Raw genomic sequence first — 19,639 nt, forward strand, 5'->3', positions numbered from 1 at the left:
TATATTTTATTATATAAATGCATACCTTTTCAGTTTAAAAAACTACTTAAGCAGTATTTATTTTCCCCTAAATCTGTGTTTGCAGTCCAGAAGACACTGGGCTTCCTGGAATTTTTATCAAATACTCTTTTTTATTTTTTGGAGACAGGGTCTCTCTTTGTTACCAGGGCACAATGGCAGTAGTATGTTCACAGCTCACTGAAACCTCCAGCTCCTGGACTCAAGTGATCCTCCTGCCTCAGCCACCCATGTAGCTGAGACTACAGGAGTGCACCACCATGCCTGGCTAATTTTTTCTACTTTTTGTAGAGACAGGGTCTATGTTGCTCAGGCTAGTCTTTAACTTCTGACCTCAAGCGATTCTCCCACCTTAGCATCCCTAAGTGCTAGGATTATAGGTGTAAGCCACCATACCCAGCCATAAATATTCTAATGCAGCAATAACTGTCAAATCTCTTGAATTTTGGAAATAATGCTCCCCATTTTTATGGTGTATAAATTGTCTACTAACAACTTATCCAAATGTTACATAATCTCTAATATTTCCGTAAAAAAATAAAAATGATTCCTGGGCACTGAATTCATAAAAAGGTATATAAACTTGAAAAAGTTAAAAATAGTAAGTTATTAATTACTGAGTACTTAGGACATGCCAGACACTGCAGGCGGTGCTTTTACATGTATTGACCCAATAAATCCTCACAATAATCCTATAAAGAAGGTACTGTTATTATCTTTATTTTACAGATGAGGAAACTGAAGCACAGAGAGATTTACCACTTGTTCACAGTTATACAGCTAAGAAGTAGCAGAGCCAGGCACTAAAGGTTGTGTTCTTATCCACTGCCTCTCATATTTATTTAAATATAGATATTTAAATAGACAAACAACAAATGTCACAGAGCAAGACACAAAACGCTTTATAGATAATAACTTCCGAATACTGTCTGTCTACTGCAGGCCAAGCACCTTACCAGGTACTTCACATAAATCATCTCATTTAAACTGCATTAACAATATAGAAGATAGATAGTATCATCACCATTTTATAAACAACAAAGCAAGCTCAGAGAATATAAGCTACTCCAAAGTTACCAATCTAATAGGTAGTAGCATTGAGTTTTAAAAAGACTAGGTCATACATGTAACAAAATAACACATGTACCTCCAAAATATGTACGACTATGATATATCACCAAAAAATGTAAAAAAATACAAATAAAAACCCAAAAATGTAAAAATAAAAAGACCAGGTCTGTAGGAGTCCAAAATCTGGGGTCTCTTTAAATGCCCAGAGCTTTCCTGTAAATATTCGTTCACAAAGGAAGTAGATAACCAAATTATACCAATCTGTCAGACAAATACAAATAAATTCTGCTCTATACAAAAACGAAGTATTCCTGACAAGTTGTTCATAAAGAAAAGTTTGGTAAATTAAAAATCCTATTCTAAATACATCAGGAAAGCTCTGAACCAAATCTTCCCATAAATGAAGGAAGGAAGGAAGGAAAGATCCCTCTTTTTCTAAGTGTGTACTTCTGCATATAAAGTTTTTGCTCTACACAAGATGGAGGTTAGTGAGAACCTCTCAGTGGATGTTCTAAAGTAAAAGAAGACTATGAAGAGGGTTTTCAAGCATCAGAAGAAGAAAGGCTTTCCTCTGAGGTCAAGAACTACATTTGATTGGTGGAGGGTAAAAGGTAAGAGGTGCAAACCTAAGTACACCTAATCTTTATTTAGGTGAAATTTTAAAACCGAAATATTATTTTTCTCTTTTTTAGAAAGCTACTTTTGAGCTCTCTTTTGATTTAGGATGGCCAACTCAGGAGACCATCTCCCCTACTTGAAAAAGGGGAACAGATAAACAAATACCTATCCATAGAGAAGTCTGACTCTCTTGGATGAAGGCTGATAGCACAGCTACATGAAGGAAACCAAAAGTAAATATTGGGTCATGACAGTTTCACCACACTGCCTCCCCCACAAATAATAAATATTAGGATGTGAAACCTTCAAGAATTAAAGTCCACAGGGCCTAGGGAGAAATAGAACTGGCCAGAGCCAAAGGCAGCTGTTTAAATGAGAGAGCCCCAAGCATGGTGGGAATTGGATGCCTTCCTGCACCCCTTAATCAAGATTGAATTTCTGTCAACAAGTCTCACTAAAAAAAAAAAAAAGGGCACATGCGTCAACCACATTCCCCCAAACAAATCAAGCTGCCAAGCTGCCAAGCAAGAGAATCAGCTTCACATTTCAGAATTATGTGAATCCACCACAGCTTCAGACTTCTGCAAAACTAGAAACATTCTGGGTGGAGAAATAGCTATTAATGACCAATGACCCTACAACAGACCCAAGGAAAAAGCCTATCCCATATGCTATGAACTAGTTAGGTTCCTTTTAAAACTGCCTATTAAATGCCATCTATCATATCATATAGCCCATTTTTGTTTCCAAAAAACAAAGACTAAAAGGACATATATAATCTGTCCCCTTAAGAAACTGACAGTTGAGTGGGGAATACAAATAATTATGCTATAATGTGATCTTGCTGTAATGGTGCATAAACAGAGGGTACTCTGGAAGTACAGAGATGGAGAATAGGCTGTAGGAGAGTCAGAGAAGGCTTCCTGGTAGAAGAAATACCTAAAAGATACAGACAGACATGCAGAGCTCTACGGACTGAGTGTTGACTTTTTCTGGAGGCAGAGATAAAAGACGGGTAAGAATGGAAGGGGAAGACACATAAGGAAGACTGCAGAAGCAATGTAACCTGTTCCCACATTCATCTGAAATTAACCTCCCATTGCCTCCTGTCTCTCCTCATGCTCAAACCAAAAATAACTAGTCTTGACAAGCTCTATAAATCAAAAGGTGCAGGTTCAGAGGGGGTGGGGGAAAGCTGCAAGAGGGTGCATTCTGAGCAGGGCTGAAAGAGTGAACTAGCAACTCCTAAGCAAAACAAAGACTTTGATGTGATAGATGCTCTCAAGCACCTCGCTATCCAATTTGTGAGATGTGCCTTGCCTATTTCTATCAGAGGGGAAATCGTGAGTTAAACAATTGGTAATGTAATAGAACAAACGGAGTAAATGAAGACTTCATTAGAAGTATAGTTAATTAAGACGGTCCCATCCCAGGCAGTGCCATTTCCCCAGGGACATCCTCTCCTACTTTCATAAGGAATAAGAGATCTTGTTACATTACCAGGAGTAAAATAGAGTGGAGTTATTTTCATCTTACCCAGGGAGAAAACACCTACATTTTTTTTCTTGTATATAAGGGATTAGCAGGAATCAGTAAATGGCAACATTAATCCAAAGTGCAATTTTAACTGTTAGTCAAAGTCTCAAAGTAAGTCTGAAGGAAGTTTAATGGACTTTGTGTTTCCACATTTATGTTTGCTAACTTCTATGCTGAAATCAGATCTGTTTACAGAAACAGATCTATGAAGCTTCCAAAATTGGGTCAATTTAAAATCCAATGACAATCCCTCACTATCCAAACACTCAGAAGTCAGCACAGGACACATGGACACTTGTTCAAATTCATCACTGTCCAGAAACCTCAAGCAAATAAATTTTTCTCTCATTTCTCTACGAAACTTAGAAGTTTCATATCACCTTTTTAAGGATTACAATCTTAGTTCTGCTTTAATTTATCCATAGAACTCAACAAACCATAATCCATTCCTAAGCAACTAATAGAACCTGGACAGAAATCGGTAATGTTGTTTACCTCTAGGCCAAATAATGACAGAGATCTTTGTAAAATACTATAAGGAAATCTTTGTAGAATACCAAAGTGCTCTAATATTCCAATAGTAAGAAGCAGAAAGGCTGGGTGTGGTGGCTCACACTTGTAATCCTAGCACTCTGGGAGGCTGAGGCGGGAGGATTGCTCGAGGTCAGGAGTTCGAGACTGGCCTGAGCAAGAGTGAGACCCCATCTCTACTAAAAATAGAAAGAAATTAGCTGGACAACTAAAAATATATAGAAAAAATTAGCCGGGCATGGTGGTGCATGCCTGTAGTCCCAGCTACTCAGGAGGCTGAGGCAGAAGGATCTCTTCAGCCCAGGAGTTTGAGGTTGCTGTGAGCTAGGCTGAAGCCACGGCACTCTAGCCTGGGCAACACAGTGAGACTCTGTCTCAAAAAAATTTTTAAAAATAAAAAAATAAATTAATGACATGGGAAAATATTCATAACCTGATGATTAAGTGGAAATAAAAAAAGTAAAAAGGGTTTTTAGTGTATAATTTTTATTTTAACCAAATTCAGTTGGCCCTCCCTATCTGTGGGTTCCACATACTGGGGAAAAAAAAAACTGTCTGCACTGAAACTGACATTTTTCTTGTCATTATTCCTTAAACAATACAGTATAATGACTATTTAAGTAGCATTTACATTGTATTAGGTATTATAAGTACTCTAGAGAGGATTTAAAATACAGTCAATGCCTATCTGAGTAAAAAAAAGAAAAATAAAATAAAATATATGGGAGGATGTGCATAGGTTATATGCATATACAACATGTCATTTTACATTAGGGACTTGAACATCCTTGAATTTTGGTATAGGAGAAAGCTTCTAGAACCAATCCCTCACAGATACCAAGTGACAACTGCAAAAAAAAACATCATAATGAAATCTATTAAAATGTTAGCCACAGTTTATATGAGAGGTGGAACAGTGGGTGATTTTATTTTCTTTTTGCTTTTCCATACAAAATAAATTTCCTTCCAAAATGATACATTAAAGTTATTCAAACACTTATGAAGCTGACATATTAATGCTCCTCTTATTCTTTTTTAATGTAACTCACTATGACATTGCCTTACCTGTTGTTTAATTGGTCTGTCAGTCCACTTGCCTACAGGCTTGACTCAGAGTTGCATTATACTCTTTCACCTCTTTTCTGAAATCTTGAAGTGTGGCAAATACTTATCAAGAATCTGGAAAAGCAAAAGGTGATGAAACAGGTTCAAATTCTCTGCAGTAAAAAAGGTTAACAGAGGATAGGAAGAGGCCATAAAAGACCAAGGATACACCCTCAAAACCAAAAGGTACTTCTGAGAGCTAAATAGCATGGCTCTTACAACATGCCAGACTTCTTAACAGACTGTTCAGTGCATATTTGCTGTCTCCTGATACCTTGATTTTACGTATTCCCACTTTAAAGCAACTTTTCCAAAGGCTGCAATTTAGCAACACTGACACCAAGGAGTGATAGAATGCACTTCTATCCTATTCAAACATCAGGACAAATAGTAGGTTTACCTAAAATATGGACAAACTATTAATACTTTCTTTTACTAAAAAAAAAGTACAAATAACATTACTTTTTAATTTCAAAAGTTACCCTCTAGCCTTCTAGATACAAGTTTGTACTTTACTTACTAATCTTTAGTTTCTTTCCCCTTTACCAAGTTTCCCTATGCAAACAAACAAGAACAGAACCCTTCCTCAGTTATTTATCCTTTTTTCACAAAGTACCGTGGGCTGCTAATCTCTATGTCTGTCTCAAGTACAGATCTATTCACAGAATTGCTTGTGCTATTCAATCTAACAGTAATCAATTCTGCTTCCTAAATTTACCCATGGCAAAGAAAATTAAGTTTGTCAAAGGGTATATAAATCTCCCCTTCTTTCTTCCCTAGGAATTCAGAAAGAATTAGGGAAGAGACCCAGGAAAGGCCAAAGGAAAAATAAACAGGGAATGCAGAAGAACCCTGAACATTTCCTAGTACCTAAACAAGAAATAAAGGACTTTCCCACATAATCCTGGACAAGCTTCATTGCAACTGTAGAATAAATTAATTTTGTCAAGGCTGGAATATACAGATTTAGGCATAAAGCTGGCCAAAATAACTCTATTTTATTAAATCATTTTAAAGTTTAAAGAAATTTACCAACCTAATTGAATGCGATCCAGTTTTTCATACATGCGATTTTGTAGTCAATTTAGACAATGCCCTCGTGCCTAACCAATTCCAGATATTTAGTGGGTAATTCCTGTGCACTGGGACAGTTCTAGTCCCAGTCTAACCAAACTCGGCTTATCAAGAGCCAGTTTGCCAAGGGCGGCAAGGGTGGCTTTGTGAAGCAAGTGGACACAAAACTGGCTCTTGACCTCCCTCACCTCTCAATTGCCAGGACACTTACAATACAAAACAGTAGAGAACTCAGACACTGTCTTGTCTTACTCTGATTGTTATTCGTCAATTTGAAACGATCTTTTTGTCCCTAAGCACACCAGAAAACCCTTGAGTACCTCACACATCTGTATACCCACAATATCTAACACCAATCTGAGCACACAGTACATCCTCAAAGATCAATCAATTGGCTAAGTTAGCCAGGAGCCACATAATTTTGATCCAAGAATGCCAGCTTAAAACTGAATTGACACACCCAAACCGACCAAGGGTACTCAAGTATGACTTGGGGGTAGCTTGACAGGTGGTATAATACACTGAGGCCACAACAAAAGAATATCCTTATTACAGCAGCAAACAGTCCTATTTTTGACAACATCTGATGAGTGAGAGAAATTCAAAGAAAGGCCAGAGGATGGCAAGACAAGGCAAGGGGGAACCAGGGAGTACACCAAAGGACAACCTTATAGCAAAATCAGGGAGTCAAAAATCAAAAATCCTCTTTTAGCCTAAGCAGGCATGATTTGGGGGAGTGCTTGCTATTGAACTACTAGACAAGTGTATGTGAAAAAAAGAACCCATATATAAAGAAAATGGGGGGTAAACTGATCCTACAATATTATAACCTGGTTCACCGTTTTCCTTCCCCCTCCGATCTAAAATGTTCTAAGGAGGGAAACGAGAAGGGCAGTAACACCTAGTGATTGGATACAAAGAGGGAGGGCTGGACCAATACGGATAACATAGAATGAATTTAAAAATCCCAAATAAAAGACAATTCCAAATGGAATTAAGCTCTCCTCAATTATGTTCTTCTACCGCCTATGTTACTTAGACACCAGTTTTGAAAGGTAATTGTGACTACATCTGTTTTCCTCCATCAAATGCCACACTTCTATTTCCCATTTTCCGAAATTTATCTAGATTCTGAGACTCAGTTTCCTCCTCGTAATAGGCGGCTTAAGAACAGCACCTACTTCATTGTCTTGGTGCGAAAATTAAATGAGAAAGGGCAAGCAGAGTGCTCGGTCCAGTAAAAGTTCACCACACGCTAGCAAGCTAACAGCAATAATAAATGTCGTTACCGTTATTAGCCGACAGCCTCCCGCAACTCTTTCCCCTTACTTTCCGGACAGACCTCAGGATAAAATCCTGTCACGAAGAGAAGGGTGGCCCGAAGCCACCGCTCCCGCCCTGCCCCGCCTGAGCGGCGCCCCAGCCCCTCAACGTCTCAGAGCCCAGGCCTAGAGGCGCGGGCAGCAATAGAGGCTGGGAGGTGAACTCCAGCCGTTCGAAAAGCAGGGAGAAGGGAACCCCGCGCCCCAGTTTCTTCCCGTTCTTCTCCCACAGCTCACCTCGACTCTGCTCTGACAACGAAACGCCAGCAAAGCCGCCGCGGGACTCATTCAGTATCGTTGAAAATTTGAACCCAGGAACCCCAGTCGAATGGGCCAATCAGAGCGCCGGAAAGACAATCCCAGCCCACCGATTGGCCCTGAAAAGCGCAGTAACGCCGGAAGTCAGGGGGAGGCACAAGCCCGGAGGCTCTTGGGAAATGTAGTCTCATGCGCCTTCGTCAGCCCTTTGGAACAACTCTTAGGGACATTACTACAAAAACCATAATGCTCCGCTCCAAACTATTTGAGAAAGGTGGTACAAACTGAGGAGGCCGGGAGCCGGTTTAGACCACAGAACAGCACGCATCCTGGAGTTCCCCAAAGCTTTCACGGAAGAAAACTCTATTTTTTAAAAATTATTCTCGCTGTGGTTATGCATTGTGCCTTGAATGTTCATAGACATTCACTTCGTTTTAATATGGAGTCTGCTGCGTGCAACACAGACTTGCCCCCAGCTTCCCTCCCAATCCGGAAGGAGTCTCTCAAACTCTCCAGTCCCTGTGCTGATTTTACCGGCTGAAATCCGCGGTTCATTGGTTGCTTCATCCCCTTTTAATCCTAACTGCATCCTTTGCTTTATTTTCCCATGTCCTGAAAGAGAAAACAAAGGCTCAGAGGAGTTGAGTGAACTTGTCCAAAGTCACATAAGTTCAGGAGATGGGATTTGAATGAAGAGTGTCTGTTCTTTTTATACATCATTAATAATCAATTAGATTTGTTTCTGGCTGCTCTAGAGCTGCAGCCCCCAACCACCGGGGCCACAGACCAACAGACCAACAGACCGGTACTGGTCCGTGGCCTGGTAGGAATCCAGCCGCACAACAGGGGGTGAGCAGAGGGTGAGTGAGCAAATCTTCATCTCTATTTACAGCCACTCCCCATCCCTGGCATCACCACCTGAGCTCCGCCTCCTGTCAAATCAGTTACTGTCTTCCATCACCCCCAGATGGGACCGTTTAGTTGCAGAAAAACAAGCTCAGGGGTCCCACTGATTCTGTATTATGGTGAGTGCTATAATTATTCCATTATACATTACAATGTAATAATAATAGAAATAAAGTGCACAGTAAATGTAATGTGCTTGAATCATCCCGAAACTATACCCCACCTTGTGTGGAAAAATTGTCTTCCATGAAACCGGTCCCTGGTGCCAAAAAGGTCGGGGACTGCTGCTCTAGAGGAAAAGAAAAGAAAAAGAAAAAAATAATCAGTTAGAAAATAGCAACAATGAAAACAACAAAAAGATCCTGTTCATAATACCAGCAAAAACTACAAAGTTTCAAAAAGTAAGCCTTAGACCTTTACGGGAAAATTAAAACCTGTAAAACTTTTAATAGCTATAAAAAAGTTAAATGAGGTTATATACCTTGTTAATAGATGGAAAGATACAATGCTAAAGGCCGGGCGGGTGGCTCATGCCTGCAATCCCAGTACTTTGGAAAGCCGAGGCAGGAGGATTTCTTGAGGCCAGGAGTTTGAGACCAGCCTGAGCAATATAGCAAGACCCTCTACAAAAACATATTAATACAAAAATTAGCTGTGTGTGGTGGCATGTGTCTGTACCCAGCTATTTGGGAGGCTCAGGCAAGAGGATCTGCTGAGCCCAGGAGTTTGAAGTTAAAGAGAACTATGATGATGCCACTGCAATCTAGCAGCTGGGCAACAGAGTGAGACCCTGTCTTAAAAAAAAAAAGATACAATATTGTAAAGATGTTAATTCTCCAAATTAAAAATTCAAGGCAATTCCAATGAAAATCCAAACAGGCTTTGTCATGGAACTTGCCAAGTTGATTCCAAAATTCATATCGAAGATGAAAAGCACAAGAAGAGGCATCTAGTGACATCTGAATTTTGAAAATTAATAAGGGGAATTGACATACCAGATTTCATACTTATTTACATGTGAAATTTTAGTACTTTTTAAAGTACAATTTAGTTAACTCATACGATGGGGGTGCAATCAGCAAGACCCAGGTGGCTCACGCCTAAAATCCTAGGACTTTAGGAGGCCAAGACTGGAGGATTGCTTGAGCTCAGGAGTTGAAGACCAACCAGGCGTGGTGGCATGCACTGTAGTCCCAGCTACTCGGGAGGCTGAGGCAAGAGGACCCCTTGAACTCAGGAGTTTGAGGTTGCAGTGAGGCTATGATGACACCATTGCACTCTACCCAGGGTGACAGAGTGAGACCTTGTGTCAAAAAAAAAAAAAGAAAAAAGAAAGAAATAGTCCCATGGATCTGGACTGACATGGAGGTATCTTTGAGACACATTTTTGAGTTAAAAAAAATGAATTTTATCATTTTATCCTAACAATAACCTCATAAGGTAAGTAATGTTACCATACCCCTTTTATAGATGGTAGAAATTGAGGCTCAGAAAGATTAGACAACTTCTCCAAGGTCACACAGTTTGTCTGTGACACAGTCAGGATTTGAACCTAGGAAGGCCACATTCAGAGACCAATCCCATAACCTTTGCCCTGCACTGAGAGAAAGTTGTGGAAGAATTCATAACAGACTAGCAATCGTGGGAAACTCAGAGGGAAGAGTTAAACTGAACTTGTAGACAGAAAGGATAGATAATTTGAGTCTCATCTTTAATTTAAAAAAGAAAAGAATGTTGCCGTGTATTATTTGTGTGATTTGATTTATTTTTTCAGTAATGAAAAGATTGCGAAGGAGAGAGAAGGAGGAGCCAGTGGGGTAGAAAGTTATTTAGGCTCTTCAAACTATGGTTTTAAAAAGTGAAAAAGGCCAGGAGCAGTGGCTCATATCTATAATCCCTAAGTACCTTCAAAAGCCAAGGCAGGAGGATCACTCAAGGCCAGGAGTTTGAGACCAGCCGGGACAACATGACGATACCCTCTCTCCAAAAAATAAAAGTAAAAAAAAAAAAAAATTAGTCAGACATCACTGGCACGCCTATATTCCTAGCTACCCAGGAGGCCAAGATGAGAGGATTGCTTGAGCCCAGGACTTCTAGGTTACAGTGAGCTATAATTGTGCCACTGAACTCTACCCTGGGCAACAGAGTGAGACCCTGTCTCCAAAAAAAAGAGAGAGAGAGAGAGAGAGAGAGAGAGAGAGAGAAAGAACCAACCTTTATCCTCCCCCTTCTAAATCTGATTCTTCTGTGTCTATTAGTCGCCCCGCCATCTACCTGGTGGTCACCAGGCCCGAAATCTGGACCTGCCTTCCAGCTCAGGCCTCCTATCTCCTGGAGAACAGCTGCCAGCCAGTCATTCAGTCATTGGCTCTGGGTGGTGACATAATTCCCAGACACCTCCCCGCAGGTGACTTCAATCACCCAAAGACACTCCCCCAGAGAAGGTTGCAGGTATAAGTCATTGGTGACAGTCATCAAAAGTATTCCCCACGGAAGAGGGCACCGTTCTGTCCTCTAGTCTTCAACCAAATGTAGGGGTGGTACCCCAAAATATGGCACTTTGGCTTGCTAAGTGCTCAAACAAAGGAGACGGAAACACCTCAGAAGTCAGCCTCAGAGACGAGGTGTCTCTCTGACCTTCCCCTGTTCCCGCCCTTCCTCAATCATTCCCTTCCAGGGTGCAGGGAGGGGCTGTCACTGAAATTCCCTCATCTGACTGAAGGAAATTCTTCCAAGTGTTCTGAACTCCCTATCTTGAACCCCCTCCCTAGGAATCTCGTCAAACAACCGGGGAAGATGAATCACCAGACAGGAGATTAAAAGTCATCACCACACCCAGACAGGCTATTGCCTATTCTACCTGAAGGCTGCTCCGAAACAACTTTTTTTTTACCTGAGAGACTTTACCCGAATAATCAGACAACCTTTATTTGCAGTGCAGCTCTACCCCTCACCTTCCCAAGACTTGTTGCCACCTCCCCCAGAGCCCAGAGGAACTGTGTGCTTGGCTATTGTCTGTTCTTATGGCCCATTCATTTCCCCTAAATATCATTTACTCTTCCTCTAAAGTTGCCTACATTCCCCCACTTCCCTCTCTCCTCTGAAGAGGGTATTTAAACTTCAACTCTCTGGCCTTTCTTTGAGTCTCATATTTTGTGTGGCTCTCGGGCACATGTGCACATTAGTAAATTTGTATGCCTTTTCTCCTGTTAACCTATTATCAGTTCATTTCAACAGACTCCTAATATCGAACTTCCAGAGGAAAAATCTAAACTTTCCCACATAAGCAAAAGGAGGGTTGCAGGTGTTACATCGTCTCTTCCTTCGTGGCTGATGTGGGATCTGTTTTGGGGGAAGGATTACAGAGACTTTAGCACACTGATTAAAAACGAAAGACTGTAGAAAACAACCTCAATGTCCACCAACTGATGAATGGATAAATAAAATGTGGTATATCCATACAATCGAGTTAGTATTCTTTAACAAAAGAAATGAAATACTGATACATTCAACAACATAGATGGACCTGAAACATGCTATATTAAAAGAGCCAGAGTGAAAAGGACCAGTACTGTATGATTCCATTCATGTGAAATGTCCAGAATAGATAAATCCCTAGAGACGAAAGTAGTCTAGTGGTTGCAGAGGCTGGGATGTAGGGGTGAGGAGGGATGGGCAGTGACTGCTAATCAAGGGATTCTTTTCAAAAAGCGCACGTAAGATCAGTGATAGCCAGGCTGGGGCGGTATCTCTGTCTTGGGAACAGGAAGAAGGAAATCCCTTGAAATTCCATCCTCTGCATTTGAAGTGGGCACTGGTCTGGTACCTAGGCCAAGGTACTTTAATACTTGAGACTTTTTGTGTTTAAAAAGTGTTTTGAAACTACAAAAATAATACGTGCTGTGACAGAGTGAGAGTACGTGTCAGATGCTGCACACTCCTGACTTCCTTAGCTGATCGCAACCCTCCTGCCTACTGGGTGTTATTTCCAATTTCCAGATGAAAAAATTTAGGCTCAAAGGGAGGTGACATGACTTGCCCAAGGTCACACAACAGAGTTAAAATTTGAACCCAGATCCATCTGGATTCATGTATACATATGAAGTAAAAAGTGAAAGTACCCTATACCTCCCACCACACCCCATCATCAATCCTATTTCTCAGTTAAAAAATGAATGTTAAAAGATGAATGAGGCCGGGCGCGGTGGCTCATGCCTGTAATCCTAGCACTCTGGGAGGCCAAGGCGGGCGGATTGTTTGAGCTCAGGAGTTCGAGACCAGCCTGAGCAAGAGCAAGACCCCGTCTCTACTAAAAATAGAAAGAAATTAATTGGACAGCTAAAAAATATATAGAAAAAAATTAGCCAGGCATGGTGGTGCATGTCTGTAGTCCCGGCTACTTGGGAGGCTGAGGCAGGAGGATCGCTTGAGCCCAGGAGTTTGAGGTTGCTGTGAGCTAGGCTGACGCCACGGCATTCTAGCCCGGGCAATAGAGTGAGACTCTGTCTCAAAAAAAAAAAAAAAAGAAAGTAATTTTTTCTTGTTTTTAATACTTAGAAAATACATGAAATAATAAATAATAAAGAAAAATAACTATAATCTATCCTTTAGTGGCAACATCTCTACTATTAGCATTTTAGTATATTTCCTTCTGGCCTTTTAAAGATTGATTTTATTAGATATAGAGTAGGTATGAATATATGTATGACATATATGAAAGGTATAAAGAATAATAAGGCAACAAATGTCTCTACATATGTACAATTCAGTTTAATAAGAAAAACATTTTCAGGCCAGGTGCAGTGGCTCACACCTACAATCCCAGCACTTTGGGAGGCCGAGGTGGGAGGATCACTTGAGGCCAGGGGTTCGAGACCAGCCTGGGCAACATATCAAGATCCCATCTCTACAACAAAATTTTAGAAAAATAAAATTAGCCAGATGTGGTGGCATGTGCCTCTAGTCTCAGATACTTGAAAGGCTGAGCAGCAGGATTGCTTGAGCCCAGGAATTCAAGATTACAGTAAGCTATGATTGGGTCAGTGCACTCCAGCGTGGGTGACAGAGCGAGACCCTGTCTCAAAAAAAAAAAAAAAAATTTCATTATCTTTCAAGTTCCCAGTTTCATCTTGTTCCTTGGGTTCATCCTGTACCCTCCCCTGTTAATGTGCAATGGCTATCTTGAATTTTGTGTTTATTATTCCCTTACCACAGAGGTATATATCCCTGTATTAGTTACTTATTATTGCAGAACAAATTACCCCCAAACTTAGCAGCTTAAAATTACAAACATTAATTATCTCACACAGTTTCTGAGGGTCAGGAATGCTGCTTACTACAATGGTTCAGTCTCAGGGTCTTGAATTAAGGTTGTAGTCATCTGAAGGCTTGACTGGGGCAGGAAGACTCTCAGGTGGGGGCAGGAGGCTTCATTTCCTCACCACACATGGGCCTCTCCATTGGGCAACCCCCAACATGGCAGCTGGCTTCCCCAGAGTGAGTGAAGAAAGAGAGAGAGGACACATGCACAAGAGCACACAAACAGAAGCCACAATCATTTGTACTCAAGACATCAAAGTAATGACATACCATCATCTCTGCTATTTGCCATTAGTCACACAGAACCCTGGTACAGTGTTGGGGGGTGGTCCACACAAAGGTGTGAATACCAAAGAGAGGAATATTTGGGTGCCATTTTAGAGGAGGCTAACTACTGCAAGCCTAAATAGTAGATTGATTAGTTTTGCCTGTTTTTAAACTGCACATAAATACAATACTGTCACCCAGGCTGGAGTACAGTGCCGTGATCATAGCTCACTGCAGCCTTGAAGTCCCAGCTAGGCTTAAGCAATCCTCTCGCTGCAGCCTCCCTAGTAGCTGGTGCATGCCACCACGCCTGGCTAATTTTTTTAAAAATTCTTTGTAGAGATGGGGTCTCGCGATGTTGCCCAGGCTGATCTCAAACTTCTGGCCTCAAGCAATCCTCCTACCTTGGCCTCCCAAAGTGCTGGGATTACAGGTGTGAACCTCTGAGGAAAGCCTCATCAACCTATTTATTGAATGCCTCAGTTTTAATTTTTTTCCTGTGTTATAAAAACCTTGCATAAACATGTGGATAAATCTGCATTTCACTTCTTTTCTTTAAATAAGATTCCAATCCAAGACCATTTTCCAATCATCTTTCAAGAGCCATTTTCAAGGTTCTTGAAAATATTGCAAAGTTCCTTTCCAAAAATACTATATCCATCTCTCCAAAATATAAATTTCTTCATGTTCTTTCTGCTTCAGAAAGCCTACCAGGCTCCTCTGGTGCCTCTCTGGCACAATGCACTTGTGGATACACAGTTACATTCCGTCTTCCCTCCACCACTCCCCTCTCAGCCATCCCAGTTTATTTCCAGGACACACCATGGGCCTAACACTGGGATGCCAGGCCTCTGCTCAGGCAATGCCTTCTGCCCGAAATGCTCTTACTTCCCTTCTCTCCCAGGCAAAATTCTGTTCTCCTTTTGAGGGTCAGTTCAGTAGAGCCCCTGTCTCAGGGCAGAGCTTATCCTCCCTCTGCTGGGCTCCCAAACACATTTAGACCCTAAGACCCTAGAATGATATTTTTCACGTTGAAATAATTGTGACAACACAGATTTTAAAAATGTAAATCAGATCCTGTCCCGCCCCTCCCACCCCAGTTAAAAAACCCTCCAATGGAATAGAATAGAAAGCTCAGAAATCAACACAATATATTTCGGAATGGAGTTACTGACAATGGAGACATTTCGAATCAATAAGGAAAAGGTAATATATGGGGATAATTCGATAATTCTTTGGAAAAAAAGTTTTGGACTCCTACCTCACACCTTCCACCAAAGTGAATTTATGGTAGAACACGGATTTAAATGTACAACATATACAAAATGTACTATGTAAAAACTAGAAGAAAACAAGGAAAATTGTTTTTATAGTACTGAACTGGAGAACATCTAAGTATTATATAGAATCCAGAAGGCACAAAGGAACTGATAAAATACATACAAAATAAAAATTTTCCATGGTAATAAATATTAAACTTGAAAACATTTGCAATTTGTATGTAGAAAAAAGGATTAAACACTTGTATAAATAATGAGAAAAAAACTCAATAGAAAGACCAACTGAGGCTGGGCACAGTGGCTCAATTCTGTAATTTTAGCACCTGGGGAGGCCAAGATGGGAGGATTGCTTGAGGCCAGGAGTTTGAGATCAGCCTGAGCAATATGGAGACACTGTCTCCACAAAAAACAAAAAAATTAACCCATGGTGGCATGCACCTATAGTCCCAGCTACTTGGGAAGTTGAGGCAGGAGGACTGATTAAGCCCAGGAATTTGAGGTTACAGTAAGATATGATCCCTGCACTCCAGCCTGGGTGACACAGTGAGACCTTGTCTCTAAAAAAATAAAATAAAATACAAAGATCCCCCCAAAAAAGGCTAAAAATATCCGCTCCCCCAAAAGGCTAAAAAATATGAAAAATTGCTCAACTTTACTCACAATAAAAAGAAATGAAAAATGAAAGTGCCTGTTGTTTTTACCTATCTGATTGGCAAGGATAAAGTTTGATAACACACTGAGTGTGTTCGGTATGCAAGGAAACAGGCACTCTCACACTTTATTGACAGGAGGATAAACCGGTAGATTTGCTGTGTAGACCACTTTGCTAAAATCTATTAAAATAAAACAAAAACAAATTTATATGCTCATTTGCCTGCAATTCCACTTCCAGGAATTTTTTTTTTTTTTTTGAGACAGAGTATCACTCTATCGCCCTGTTTAGAGTGCAGTGGCGTCATCATAGCTCACTGCAACCTCAAATTCTTGGGCTCGACTGATCCTCCTGCTTCAGCCTCCCGAGTAGCTGGGACTGCAGGAATATACCACCATACCCGGCTAACTTTTTACATTTTTTTTTGTACAGATGGGGGTCTTGCTCTTGCTCAGGCTGGTCTTGAACTCCTGAGCTCAAGCACTGCCCCCACTTCAGCCTCCCAGAGTGCTAGGATTACAGGTACGAGCCACCATGCCTGGCCCACTTCCAGGAATTTTTCCCTTACAGATAAACTCTCATATATGCAGAATAATGAATGGACAAGTTATAGCATTATTTGTAATAGGAAAAAATTGGAAACGACCTAAATGTTTCCAAATAGGGGGTATGGGCAATTGAATTATGGCATGTCCTTATAAAGTTAATTAATTTAAAAAATTGAAGCAGCTTTAAAATGCATAGGTCAGTGAAAAAAAGCAAGGTGTAGAAGTGTTCATAGCATACTGCCCATTGTATAAAACATTTATACATACAAATATGCTTTTGAATACAGCTACCATCTCTGAAAGGCTACACAGGAAAGGTGTTAAGAGTGATGACCTCTATGAGGGGATCTAGGGGCTGGAAAACAGGGTGGAAAAGGCCTTAGTTTTTATTCCATGCTCTTTTGTTTATTTTTAATATTCAGTGTTCCTGTATACCTATTTTTTTAAGCAGTATATCTAGAAGCACACCTGTATGCCTATTTTTAACCAACAAAACTAACATAAAACACCTTGCAATGTTTAGAATCAAGCCCAACTCATTTCCACGATCAATTTTCCAACCTTCTCTCACACCATATTTGCCCTCCCTCACCACCTTCCAGCCACATCGCTTCTCTTCCAGCCTCTGGAGCATGCCAAGACCTTCCTGCCTTAGGACACGTGCTCTTTCTCTCCGCCTACGTTGATGTTCTCTAGGCTCTTGCTATGAGTTGGAATTTTCTTATCCTTTATGCCTTGGGTTCAATGTCATCACTTCAAAGAGGCCATCTCTGGCCACCCTAAATAAATAATTGTTGAATAAATGCTTCTCTTTCACTGGGCAGGGAGGGTAGGGCTTACATCCTTGACCACCCAGTCTAAAGCAGCACCTCTCCCTTCACCCTCTTTATCACAATACCCTGATTTGCTTTCTTCACAGCACTAGTCACTATGTGTAATTACCTTTTGAGCCTTTAACAGTGGAGTGTAAAAATAAAAATTTTTAAAAATTAAAAAGAAATAATTTTGTGTATTTTCTTTTCTTTTTTTCTTTTTGAGACAGAGTGTCACTCGGTGGCCCAAGCTAAAGTGCTGTGGTGTCAGCCTAGCTCACAGCAACCTCAAACTCCTGAGCTCAAGTGATCCACCTGCCTCAGCCTCCCGAGTAGCTGGGACTACAAGCACATGCCACCACGCCCAGCTCATTTTTTCTATTTTTAGTAGAGATGGGGGTCTCGCTGTTGCTCAGGCTGGTCTCGAACTCCTGACCTCAAGCGATCCTCCTGCCTCAGCCTCCCAGAGTACTAGGATTACATGTGTGAGCCACTCGCTACACCTAGCCCATTCTTGTCTTGTTCCTAACCCTATCTTCAGCAACCCAAACAATAAACATTTGTTGAATGAATTCATGCAGCATATACTATGGGACATATGGATTTTACAAATAATAACTCTTTAAATCCTCACAATAACTCAATGAGAGATGTTGGTGTTATTACCCATTTTACTGTTGAGGAAATTGAGGCACAGAGTAGTTGATAAACTTGCCCAACTGGTAGAGTTACAATCCAGAGACAAAATGCTTAGCCACACCGCGACGCTTTTTCTATATATAAACTGATGGATGAAACAGACCGAATGAATGAATTAAGGGAAATGTGACTATAAATGTGGATTTTTTGCGTCTACGGATCCCTCAGATGTACCGCCAGGGGGCGCCCGCTCTCCGGGCCTGATGTCAGTCACTCAAGGCGCGCACTCCCTTGCGTCTCGGGCTCGCGCGCGTTGCCGCGGCACCGGAAGTGACTGAGCTTGCAAGTTCCCCCGGTCTCTTCAGGGGAAACTGAGGCCGGCTTGTTCAGGAGAGACGGCGCGAGCAGTCAGCCAGGTAGGCCAGCCCGGGTCCGCGGCGCAGAACACGGCCGCGAAGAGCCCTCAAGTCTGGAAACCACCGGGCTGATGAAGGGGTATGTGGCCCCCCACGGCTCTCGGGGCTCGCAGGTGAGAGCGCCACCTCCCTTGTATGTGACAGCTGCTCCGCCCAATGGGAGCCTTCGCCGTCCCGTTTCCGTGCTGACTGGGCTCGCTGATTGGCTACGTTGGGGCGGGTGGCTGGGGGCGAGACCCCTCCTCCCAGAAAGGTCTAGGGGGCGCCCCTGAGGGAGGGAGGTTGCCTAGCAACGGGGCGGTGGCTCGCTGAGTACCCGGCCTAGCCAGCGCGAGAAGCCGCGAGGCCGCCGCCCGCCCACCGTGGGCTCTGGAGAGGTGCAGTCCCTGGCCCCCGAGCCCTCCTGGGGGCTCCAAGAAGCTACCTTAGGCCTGTCCCCAGGAAAACGTGTTCTCAGCCGTGCGGAGCCTTGAGCAGGCCTCGAACCCTCTTTCTGACCTGAGGAGAGGCCCTGCGCCTCACCCTCACCCCGTCTTTGTGCAGGGCGCCGGCGGCCATTGTGTCCGGGCGGGGAATGGAGGACCCGGCAATCCCCCACCGCCACGTCCGGGGCCTTTGGGGAATTCAAAGAAAACTAGCGGCATTTGTGGGGGCTCTCCGGCCTTCAGCCTCCCGGAAAGGCCCGGGGGTGGCCTTTCCGAAGTCAGATCGCAGATCCGTGGCAGTTTCCCTCTCCTTGCGTCCGTCATCGAAACCTTGAACCCCATTGAGAAGTCCCTTCAGGGCTTTGGAAGCCTGACCCTAGGCTGGAATAGGAAAAAGAAAAAACCAAAAAACTAAACTAAACCCGTACCAGCCACCTCCGGGAGAGTTCTCCTGACTCCCAGTAGGAGGCGGAGAGCCAAGGGGCGTGCAAGAGCGAGGGGGCTGGGCTCCCGGGTGGCAGGAGGCCGCGGCTGTGGAGCGGCCGCCCTCGATCCGGGCGATGGAGGAGGAAGCAAGCGAGGGGGCTGGTTCCTGAGCTTAATTCCTGTGTCGCCTTCTGAGCTCCCAGCCTTGCCGGGTCGCATGATCCCTCCGGCTGGAGTTGCTTTTTTTGCCAGCCGCCGCGAGGCCGGCTGAGTTACCGGCATCCCGGCCACCACCTCCTCTCCCGACCTATGATACAAAAGATCTTCCGGGGGCTGCACCTGCCCGCTGTCGCCTGAGACGGATTTGAATGTAGGTGGTGCGGGGTGGGGGTGGGGGGGCCGCTGCCCATGAGGGTG

At 42.6% G+C, this 19,639-nt stretch overlaps 1 protein-coding gene across 3 annotated transcripts in view; it reads left to right on the forward strand.

Moving 5' to 3' along the window:
* Positions 1 to 18,285: 18,285 nt before the first annotated feature.
* Positions 18,286 to 19,639, forward strand: part of BCL2L1 (BCL2-like 1) — a 48,620-nt gene continuing 47,266 nt past the window's right edge. For 2 of the 3 annotated variants that reach the window (XM_012637705.1, XM_012637706.1), the window contains exon 1: positions 19,015 to 19,592. The gene's annotated coding sequence lies outside the window, so the exon portion shown is untranslated. Of the gene's footprint in view, positions 18,485 to 19,014; positions 19,593 to 19,639 lie in introns of those variants that run through there. The other variant, XM_012637707.1, reaches the window with a different exon arrangement.

Source organism: Propithecus coquereli, unplaced genomic scaffold (genome assembly GCF_000956105.1).
Source record: "Propithecus coquereli isolate 6110/MARCELLA unplaced genomic scaffold, Pcoq_1.0 Scaffold122, whole genome shotgun sequence".
NCBI lineage: Eukaryota > Metazoa > Chordata > Mammalia > Primates > Indriidae > Propithecus > Propithecus coquereli.